We start from the raw sequence: 10,110 nt of genomic DNA, 5'->3' as shown, positions 1-10,110 counted from the left end.
CGCCTGCCAGGGACTGTTTCCTCGACGGTGTGATGGGAACGTTCGACTTAGCCGAGGTGCCGAACAGAAAATGCAGCAATGGCAGCAACACCTGAAAACATTAACCACAGAATCAACGGAACTGGACCAAAGCCAGCGCTCAACCCGGTCTTATCGTAAGCTAGAGATCTAAATAAACACTTACTGCGTCGAAAAAATGCGATGCTTTGTCGCCGAGCCGCCGAATGAAATACCACCAGACCTTGACCTTGACAAGGGCGACCGATTCGACCTTCGCGTTGTTGATTCGGAAAACTTGCATCAGTAACTTCACCCTTTTATTGTCAGTCAAAATTTCTTTAAAAAAAATTTCAAAATAATACCATAAATCCTCCTATGACATCATCGATTTTACGGGAGCAGCCATTTTTCAAGACTCACTTTGGTTGATTGCGAAATTTTCAATCAGACATCGCCAACAATTGAACGACGCTATTTTGATTTCAGCAGACGGATTTTTGAAACCATTCTCGACGATCGGTAACATCTGATTGATGAAACTACCATGATGCAATACCTGATAAAAGATCAAACAGCGATGATGTCATAGGGGGATTTATAGAGGCAACCATCTTTCAAGCATTCTAGATGTGGATTTGGATCAAATCACTAGTGGTGACATCATAGAGGGATTTATGAAAGAAGCCATTTTCTTGAAGGGCCTATTGATCCAATTGCTAGTCAAACTGATGATGTCATAGGGGGATTTATGGAGGTAGCCATCATTCTCCAGAAGTGTCTATAGATCAAATTACTAGTCGACAGTTTGATGATGTCATAGGGGGATTTATGGAGGAAGACATCTTTTTTAGAAGTGTCTATAGATCAAATCACTAGTAGACAATTTGATGATGTCATAGGGGGATTTATGGAGGAAGACATCTTTTCTAGAAGTGTCTATAGATCAAATCACTAGTAGACAATTTGATGATGTCATAAGGGGATTTATGAAGGCGGCCATTGTACGAACCTTTCCGAGTATTTTAACCAGTAAACACCAAACTTTCAACGCATGAGTTTCTTGTTTCAGCGTCATCAATCGCAATAAATTTGGCAGCATTTCCTGCAGAAACGAAATCAAAATTCATTTTAGAAAAAAAACCCAAAATACAAAGAAATTCACTTCACAAGAATTGAAGCAAATTTTGACATATTTCGACCCCAAAGATTTATCAGGTTTCTTACAGATTAGGGAATCCAAAATTTCCTGATATTTCCCTGACCCTTCGACAAAAAATTCAAAGTAAAGAAAGTCCCCCGACTTTTTTCAGATTTCCAGGTAAGCAGCCACCTTATCATACATGTATTTTGAGCCTAGAATTTCTACCCCTTCCAATACAGAGTAAAATGGATTAAAAATCAATATTTTAGTTTAGCTGCGCGTCTGCGCTGGTCCTATTCCATACCTAGGTACGTATTACCAAAACTGATTCAGGTAGGTCCTTTCAAACAAGCTGAAATAGACGCTGGTATTTCTACCCCCCACCCCCGCCACTCTGCCCTGTAGAATTCAGCACTCACCGCTTTCAACGAATTCGATATTTTCATCATTGAGTCGTCTGCTACGTCGAACAGATCGTCTGCTACGGATTTCTCGATAATGAACACGGCTCGTTGTCGTACTTTCAGCGCGTTGTGAGTCAACAACGGAAACACGAGTTTCGACCAACGCAACACGTTCAATTTCATCGCATTCGGAATCTGTATTCGTAACCTAGAAATATCACCGTTTAAATGCGTCTTTAGTGCTTACTAAATAAACACCAGCCCCTGCAGGGTTCAAGTTAAAACTGGTCTATAAAACCAGCCCCTGCTTGGTTCGAGTCAAAACTGGTCTATTAAAACCAGCACCTGCAGGGTTCAAGTTAAAACTGGTCTATTAAAACCAGCACCTGCAGGGTTCAAGTTAAAACTGGTCTATAGAACCAGCCCCTGCAGGGTTCAAGTTAAAACTGGTCTATAAAACCAGACCCTGCAGGGTTCAAGTTAAAACTGGTCTATAAAACCAGCCCCTGCAGGGTTCAAGTTAAAACTGGTCTATAAAACCAGCCCCTGCTGGGTTCAAGTTAAAACTGGTCTATAAAACCAGCCCCTGCAGGGTTCAAGTTAAAACTGGTCTATAAAACCAGCCCCTGCAGGGTTCAAGTTAAAACTGGTCTATAAAACCAGACCCTGCAGGGTTCAAGTTAAAACTGGTCTATAAAACCAGCCCCTGCAGGGTTCAAGTTAAAACTGGTCTATAAAACCAGCCCCTGCTTGGTTCAAGTTAAAACCGGTCTATAAAACCAGTCCCTGCAGGGTTCAAGTTAAAACTGGTCTATAACTATAACACCAGCCGATGCGAGGTTCAAGTTAAAACTGGTCTATAGAACCAGACCCTGCAAGGTTCAAGTTAAAACTGGTCTATAAAAGCAGCCCCTGCAGGGTGCCAGTTAAAGCTGGTCCATAAAACCAGACCCAGATATAAACTCAGTTTTAGAATACCTGTATATCGTGTTAATTGCTTCCAGGTCGACAGTAACTGAAGATTGGAACTGACTCTTCACATGATCCAAAACATTTAAAATAGTCTGCAACTGAAAACACACGCAAAATATCAGAATTAACTACGCAATTTGATGACGTCATAGGGGGATTTATGAAGGAAGCCATACAAACCTCGTCGGTAAGTGCGTCAGATGGAAATGCTTGCTTTGTCATACACCAGAGGGCTCTGGTGCATGTAGCCTTGTCTTTTGTACCGCAGATAATTGAACAAATTTGTTTAATCATCAAACTACATTCACCACTCGGGAATGTCCTGAAACAAGATATCGAGAAATCAGCTGAGCCCCGGTCTGCACCTAAATGAGTATAGCCTGGTCTTGTCTTAAGTTACAATTGTAAAACTGGCCCGAAATGAGTTTAGCCCGTTCAGGTCTCGACTGTGGAACTGCACAAAAAAGAACTGAGACCGGTTTTATCCTAAGTCTCAACAACCGTAGAACTGGATTTAAATGAGCTTAGCCCGCGCTTACTTAAAGTCTCAATTGAACAACTGGGCCGAAATTAGCATAAACCGGTCTCATCTTAAACCCGTTACTCACTGGACGTTAGTTTTGTCGTTTATCAAATATCCGAGTAGACAGAGCGCCATCTGTTGGTGTTGAACGTCACTGCTGCCGAGGACGTCGGTGCAGACGGCTAACGGAATGACGCTCGAATAATTACGAACTTTCGCGACAAAATCCTCCAATACGCTTTTATCTTTCAAACGCCTTAAAAGAAACGTCCCGATATTTATAATTTAGAGCCTGAAATTTTATCGAACGCAAACATTCTTCGCCGGAAAACAACTTACTCTATCAATTTGGAATATAGACTTAGTTTATCGGTTTGCTTGGATAGGTTAACGAGCTGTTCGACGTAGCTGGACGCGTCATCTGCTGCCGCTTGGACAGACGCCTCCACGGCGGCCATCTTAACTCGAGGTCAAGGTGTTACTAATGAGCGATCTCGTGACTTCATCTACATGAGAAACAATTCAGAAATTAACGCGAAATAGAATATCTTTAATCATTTGTACTCGACTAAATCAGGACCCGGTTCTTAAGTTGTGAGTTAGAGTTAAATCTGAGAGAGTTAGTTCATTATCAATGTTTTAACTCTAGAGTGAAATTTAACTCAGAACTGTGGAACTGGATCCAGGGTTCTGGTCATTCCTGAATATAAGGAGTTTCAGGAGATTAAAAACAATTTCAAATTTTCAGAAAATGTCTGCATCACTTTCATATCTCAATTACAGTAAAACTCCTCTTATATCAGTTCTGTTTACCTGGATAAATCTAATTCTGGTCCTAACTGTTCCAACTTAGGAATACTACTAAAATTATTTTCAATATTTCAACCTATTGAGAAGTTTCAGGCATTTTGCTCTAAGGGATTTCGAGCACATTTTATCTTTTAAAGCATTTTGGGAAGAGTTTTAAAGAAATCAACAAATCACAATAATGGCCCCGGATCAAATAAGATTAGTCATCAGAGTAATTCATCACAGCAGCAAGCTCAACAAGCTCCTCCCAGGGGCCTCTCCCCGGCAATCAAGGTAATTTTTAAAATCTTTAAACTAAGGGCTAGCTGAGAATTATTCACTGAAATTAAACTGCTAGGCCGGGCCTAGAAACAAATTCCGAACATGAAGAGAGAAAGTCTATCTTATCTTTTCAATATTTTAAGTTATAGTAACAACCTGTATACTGTAAGGCTTTTAGGGCAGGCTGTGGTTATTTATTATATATGGACTGGATGGAGTATTCTTTTTTATTCCAGTTTGTCAGTTGGGGCTGGATTAGAGGGTCGACGGAGGAATAGATGAGAGGTGAATGTCTGTTAACATTTTCACTGTGATTCATAGCTCTGACCACCATTACAAATACCGGGGTCTCTGCGAAAACGAGTGTAGCTCAAAAAGTGTGGAATAAAATTGTTTGAATTTATTGTAAACTGACCGCACCCCGCACCGAAAACTGCGTCAAATCTGAAATTCAAAACTTAACAACTTCAACAATCAGAACATACGCAATAAACTGTAGGTAATCGGTCATTCAGCGACGTTATTGATATTCCAAAGTGGAAAAATCAACGATAAATTGCGATTAATTCCAATAAACTTCATCAAACACCGAGCGCGCTTCGCGGCAAATAATGACGTCATTGCCGGGAGAAATTTCCTGCGGGGAATCCCGCGAGTCCGTGTCGAAATCGACTCTGTTCGAACCCTGTATTTTGCCAACATTTCTTATTCTACAAGTTCGATGATTTTGTGAAAAATATCGAATTACTGAATTTCATGTCCAATCATATTTCGCCGCATAGTTCTGTTCCTTATGTTTCTCCCCTCTGCTGAGCTTGAAAGTTGACACAGTTACAAATTCTATCATATTTTACAAAAATGACCCGGTCGCTGCGGAGAAACAAGGTATCATTTTCGTTTGGCCTACATAAATAACCTTGGTGACTTATTTTATTTTAGAGATTTTTCAAAGGGCAGAAAAATACTTGATTCTCATCAGAATTGTGGAAAAAAATTTTCATTGAAGAGGGACTCGGTACGGTAATATTTTATACCGGTACAGTATATGAAACGAAATATTCCAAAAGCTCTATGATATGAAGACAGCTGTGTTGGTGTGAATTTTTAACTGAAGAGCTATCGGTCGGCAAAGTTTATAAATTATTTTAAAATTTAAGACAAATAAAACAGGCGGCGGCGGCTATATTCGGAGGGGAGCTGTTGGGAATCGAAGAAATTTATTTTAAGGCCTTAGGCTTCCGCGATATTGTTCAGCTGACTACTGGCGCGTGTTCAACCCAGTGCAGCCAGGAACCTATGCTCTCACATGTAAATCCATTCAACGATAGAGAGACACAATTGCGGTTTTTCAGAGTTATTGATATCGTTCATATACGCGCTATTGATCACTATTGGAATGCGTCACCAGCTGACCACGGTATGTACAAGCACAGAAAACCATTCACCTCCGCTCTCTCACACTGTGAACATGCGTCCGTGGATTCTCCTGGCGATCATGATCCTGGCGATCTTCGCTGCGCTCCTGTTCCTGCTTCCTGAGGAACGACGTCTTTATGTTTTATGTGTTACTGTTCGTTTCCGTACTGTCCTGTACTGTTCCGTGTTTATTAATCCGTTCTATTTTTCAGCGATTAACACGTTCTATTTTTCAGCCATTAACCCGTTATGTTTTTCAGGGCCGATTTCTCTGTCGAATTTCAACGTTTGCTGGAACAAAACGAATGTCCGAAAGCGTTTGCTCTCCTTCGCCGGTCATGTGTCGAGGATGTCAGACAAAGAGCCGGTCAGGAACTGCTGCCCTCTACACGCCCTCATACGGAACACGAAAACCAGGATGACGAGGCCGCACTCTCCCCATGTATCAACAGAGTGTGCCGGGTGACGTCAATGACGGGCAAATCCGTCCGATTGCTTGGGATGAAAGTGGAGTGGTAAAGCTGGACTGTCTACTGGTATTCATTGATTCCTTTTCAGGAATTGCTTCGGACAAAGATTTTAGTCTTGTCTTCCTTTGCGTTCTAGCATTCATTGATTCCTTTTAAGGGATTGCTTCGGGCAGGGATTAATTTCCCTGATTTCCCTTGAGCGTTAGTATTCATTGATTCCGCGTGGGTCGCTTCGGGCAGGGCTAAGTCTTGTCTTCCTTTGGGTGCTAGTGCGGGCAATCCAGTTGCGCTGCCCTATTTTTGTCACAAGCAGTTGTGCAGGTTTGTCAGTTACTGACGTCACCCGGCACACTGTCGGTAAATGGTGAAAGTAAGGCCTCGTCATCCTGGTTTTCACATTCTGTGTGAGGGCGTGTAGAGGGCAGTATATTCCTGGCTGGCTCATTGTCTGGTGTTCTGGGCATGTGACCGGCGACGGAGAGCTGAAAAGCTTTCGGACATTAGTTTCGTTCCGTACTAGGTTTTCATCGCTCTTCTCTTTTTTTTCATTTCAGGACTCCCAAGATGAAGAAGAAGATGCTGAAGGCGACTATTGAAGATGGCGAAAAAAGAACACTGAACTCAGCAATATTGAAAGTTAAGTTGATACATGTGTAAATTATGATGCGTGATACAGAAAGGATTGTGTAACTACAGAATATCGTTCTTTTACTCATTTCAGGTTAATCCGGAAAGGCTCATCTAAAATCTGCCCACCAAAAGTGCCCACAAATGACTCCACCTTGAAGTACCACCAAACACCGAAAGACCTGTCGCAACCGAACCTGGCAGTCATGACCTCATCTTGCATGGCAACAGGAATGCATACATACATAAAGCTAAGTTGATTTTTCATATCTTGGGTAGAATGCATAGGCACTGGAGAGGATAGAGACGCTGGTCAAGCTCATCATCTCCGCACTACTTTATACAAGCTCTGTGGCCGGTAGTAAATTGAAATATAGCTAGGGCAATGATTGCTTGAATATTTAAAATATTAGACGAATTGATTGAGTGAGGTCCCTTAAATATTCTTTGGTCTGATAATCAAAATGTAGATTGGTCAGTTATTGATTAAAAAGTTTTGTAAGTATGTACAATTAAGGTAATTTCAATATCTTATGTGACATTTGAAATTTTTCGAATGTACCGTAGATATTTCAGGCCTCATATGACTATTGTTTAACTGATAATCAAGATATAGATAAGACAATTTACTAATTAACCAATCGCTTAGATATAAGCAATCATTCAATATATTTTATATGTTTGATGAAAACTTCTTCTGGTGTAGATATTTTAGGGCCCCATATACTTAAGGCTGGCTTTACTTGTAAAGATATATATCAATAAAACTTAATCGTCAGTTAATAGATTTTTTTTACAAATAATATATTGATACATATGTCATTTATAAACATTCAGGCACTTTACAGTGTATATTGTGCTGCTTTACCCATTGCATTAATGAATTTCTGGGGGAAAGATGTATAAAATATTGTCTAGGGCTCTATCGAGATCTGGTGTAATATATATATGGGGAAATCTATGGACTGCAAGTCTTTTAGAAACTGTGAATTTATAGGTCTCAGCACTTTGACAAATCTAGAATAAAACAAAGCTTTAATTGATTCAAATCATTTCTTGAAAGCCACACTCTGTGCCTTGTTTTGCGCTATGATTATAGTTTAACTGACAATTATCATATATATAGCTAGGAAAAATTGCTCATTAACCAATGGCTTAGATATCCACAATTAAGATGAATTCAATATTTCATGTAAGATCAAAAACTATTAATATGTAATACTGGTCCATAATATAAATGTCATTAAACTGAAAATTTAAATATAGCTGATATATGTATGAGCACATCTGAATCAGTCTCATTGACTGATCAGTATTTCCATCTCCAACTGCCGTACTTACGGCGACTGGTCTTGTTTTCAATATTGCCAAAATTTACCAAAACCTAACTGATTCAAATAATATACCAAAACCATACTGTGTGTCAAGTGATAGATACCGGTATTGTTTAACTGACAATTAGAATATAGCATGAATTACTCATTAACCTATTACTTACATATCTACAATTAAGGTAAATTCAATATTTTATGTGAAATTATTTCTAATTCAGGTCCATGGACATTTAAAATGTAGCTGATACATGTGTATCTGAGCACATTTATTTATCTGTATCTAAGTGAACCTATTGTGTCTTCATACAGCTGTATTAGTTTTGATACATATTGCCAAAATCATTTCACGCAGATTTACTTCCGATCGAAGGGAGATAAAACAAATCTGTGCACAAATACATTCCTGAATTTGGAGGGGGAATTTTTCAATTTCACTGTGTATGTCAGATGGAGAGCCTTATTCTGACAGGATATCCTAAACTTAGGTCTTATTCCTCTTCCTAATAGCTCTCTTTTACTAACCCCTCTCCTTCAAACTATTTTCTAGCATCATGTCTTGCACCGCACCAGGGAGGTCCGGTCATAACAAGGTCTTTCGGTCCTTATACACAGTGTACTACTATCAAAGGGAAATAAAGATTATATAGCAATTCGTTTAAGGCAGTTTCTAATTTACTACTAGAATTGTACTTTTATCTTAATTTCTGATGAATTCAAATAGTGATGAATTCACCACATCTGAAATTTTACTCGTGTAGATTTTCAGGCTCCATGTTAATGTTATTAAACTGACAATTAAAATATAGCTAGTATGATTACTAATAAATGGATCACTTAGATATCTAGAAGATTAATTAAAATCAATTCAATATAATGAATATAAGCGAAAATTATTAAAAAAATAGCGCAGTGGATGAGACGACTGTATCGCTCAATGTCGTCTGCGTCTAACTGGGCCATATGTGTGTGGGATCAGTTGAATCTGTTAGGTTTTGGGGAATTCTGGGTTCGTCAAACTAGATATCAAAAGCTGTGATGCAAAATTAGCAGTTTGAAATAGCGATCAATCTAAATTTGTACCGGATCGGAAATTCTTCTAGTGTAGAAATTTGAAGCCCCGTATAAAATATTGTCAGAGACAATTCTAATTATAGCTTGGACATTAATTGATTGATTAGGTATGAAGTTTAATTCAGCATTTTCCTATAAGGTAAAAGTGCTCAAATCTAAACCATAGGGGTTGATAGACAACTGTATAATTTGATATTGGTTGATATCTAAAGAATAAGGTGTGTGTCTTGTGCGAGGGATTTATTGAATCTTTTAAGGCTTTGCAGAATTCTGGATTTGTCAAGGTGTGGGAATGATTTAAGGTTGCGTGTAGGATCAGTGTGCTCTTCAGTTGTATTTTCATCATTATCAGGTCATTGTATATATTAGGAGCAATATTTAGAATTATTGGAATGGATTAGAATACCATTCACTGGGTACAGATGTCGCCATCTGTGGGTAGAAAACATCTCTTAAGTTTATTAACTGACGATGAAGTTAATTTGATAATACGAACATGGTTTAGCTGACAAGCTGACAATTAGCTGAAATGTATTTAGGGCAATATTACTAGCAGGTTTACACCGTATGATGGGCCTGGGTTTCAATAAAAGCCTACTCGCCACTGGGTGTTTAACACCTAAGAAAGAGACACATCAAGAATTTCTGATGGATTTCCATTGCTTAGATATCTGGAATATAGATGAATTACAATATGAGTTGAATTTCATATAAATATCATTTAATTATTGACTATTATCAAAATCTATGTATCGGTCCACATTGCTGATCTTATATATGAATTGACACGTTAATTATGATCAGTGATATTTGATTAAGGATTTTCTGCTCACAAGATTCTGCTCTTTTTTTTAGCTAAACTACTAATCAACAGACAGGCAGAAAAAAGTTAACCTTGTAATATAGATATCCAAAATCACAGATGTATTAAAATAGGCAGAAAAGTTAACCTTGTAATATAGGTATCCAAAATCGCAGATGTATTAAGATAGGCAGAAAAGTTAACCTTGTAATATAGATGGTCAAAATCTCGATGTATTAAAATAGGCAGTCAACTTAATTGACCCCAATCAGTCGCTTG

Source organism: Tubulanus polymorphus, chromosome 10 (genome assembly GCF_964204645.1).
Source record: "Tubulanus polymorphus chromosome 10, tnTubPoly1.2, whole genome shotgun sequence".
NCBI classification, from domain to species: domain Eukaryota; kingdom Metazoa; phylum Nemertea; class Palaeonemertea; order Tubulaniformes; family Tubulanidae; genus Tubulanus; species Tubulanus polymorphus.
The sequence above is the reverse complement of the archived record's forward strand: the minus strand, read 5'-3'. Positions refer to the sequence as shown.